This window comes from Setaria italica, chromosome VIII (genome assembly GCF_000263155.2).
Source record: "Setaria italica strain Yugu1 chromosome VIII, Setaria_italica_v2.0, whole genome shotgun sequence".
Classification (NCBI taxonomy): Eukaryota; Viridiplantae; Streptophyta; class Magnoliopsida; order Poales; family Poaceae; genus Setaria; species Setaria italica.
In genome coordinates, this window is record NC_028457.1 from 5,117,242 (window position 1) to 5,119,002 (window position 1,761).

The window sequence follows — 1,761 nt, forward strand, 5'->3', positions numbered from 1 at the left end:
AGCTACCAAACTTCAGTTTATGCACAATTTTTTTTATTGTATAACTTGCAGGAAAGAAACCCGCCGCTTGAAAAATGCGAAGAAGCGTGGGAGAAGAAAAGATAAAAAGAACACGGTAACACAAGATGAAAGTGGGGAGGCAAATAAAGATCTTGGTGATGAAGAGGAAGCCAATACAGCTGGAGATAGAGGACCAGCCTCACCAAAAGATGGAGTTTTAGGCCCTTCCCAAGATAATATGTTGAGGGATGGATTTATGAAATTTTTAAAGGAGTAAGCACATCGAGACTGCTGCATTACTATTCCTTTAGAATTAATGACTAGACTTGCAAAACATTTTTGTATGTGCAGGTATCTACTTGATGGAAAATCGTACTTCAGGGATCAAGTGGAATTGATGCATTTGAAAGGCACTTCCCATTTGATCATTTGTTATGGTTGGATTAAGACATATGACAAAGAGCTTGCAGTATCTATTTGCAGTAACTACTTTAGGTATTGGATGCCACATTTTTTTTGGAGTATTTTCTCTAACTGCATCCAATGCTTGTTTTAAATTTAAATTTTTGTTTCTTTTCAGGGCTGCAGAGGATCTGAAGCTATGCTTTTGTGATTATTTTCATTCAATAATCCAAGAAAATTCTGTTGACACGGATAAAGTTGAACTTTATACAAAGATCAAGCTTACAATTTGCTGCTTGCCTCTACGTACATAAAAGGTTTGGCCTCTATGTAATGCCAATTTTTGCCATTTCATTTGTACCTTTCCATATCATGGTTCAAGTGCCTATCTGCAGTTTATTGGTCACTAAATTTGATATTTAAAGTGAAGATAATTTGCTCTCTGTTTTTTTTTTTGACATGGGTTGCATTTATCTGCTACAGATTTATGTCCTTCGAAGAGTTCGCCGCAGAGAATTGTATGTATAGTTTATGAACTTGAAGGATGGTGAAGTGCTCTAGAATACAATTTCAGCCTGCCTTGCATAATCACTTTGTACAAGTAGAATCCTTAGCCTGCATGACATTGGCTTTAAGTTTTTTTTTAAAAAAAACGCACGTGCACTTTACTAGTTTTTTTTAATAAGCAGAAGATTTATAATTCATTAACACAGGTCATTGAGAAGTCACAGAGCCTGTTGTACAATGCAATGTATTTTACTCGAATTCTTGCTTTGGTGCACCTGGTCTGCAGCAGCCAGAAGGAAAATCTACTGTAGACATTGCCGAGCAAATGTACAAAGTGATGTCAATGTTCAGTGTAGCTAAGTTTGCTGGTCGACGTGGCGTTTTCTGATTGAATTTTCCAACCTTATTTATCACCAAATTGCCTGCCATGAACAGTCCTGACCTCGCACTGTCGCACACCTGCAGATCCGTTTATCGAATAGATTGATACTGGACGATGGAGTAAGGCATGATCTGCTTAGCGGGGTGGGGGTGGATAAAGCACAAAAAATAAGATTGTCATTTTATGGAATAGAGAACCACTAGTAGAGAACTGACTTTTGATCCACCCCCTTTTATCCCAGTTTAAAAGTGGCCCGGGACAAAAGCGGGTGCGCCGGGGTGCGGGAATTTGGAGGGGAGCATTAGTCCCGGTTGGTAATTGCAACCGGGACTAAAGGCCCCCCTTTAGTCCCGGTTGCAACGGCTAGCGGGGGGGCGTCGGTGGCGGGACCCTTTTATCCCGGTTGGATCCTCCAACCGGGACTAACTTTCCAACCGGGACAAAAGGTGTTTCCTTTTGTATCGTACGAA

The 1,761-nt window shown here is 40.3% G+C and overlaps 1 long non-coding RNA gene across 1 annotated transcript; it reads left to right on the forward strand.

The window, feature by feature from the left end:
* The first annotated feature begins 371 nt into the window (after positions 1-371).
* LOC111258139 lies at positions 372-1,027 on the forward strand. The gene is made up of 3 exons (XR_002678709.1): positions 372-495; positions 581-719; positions 886-1,027. It is a non-coding gene; the product is annotated as an uncharacterized LOC111258139 (long non-coding RNA).
* Positions 1,028-1,761: the final 734 nt, after the last annotated feature.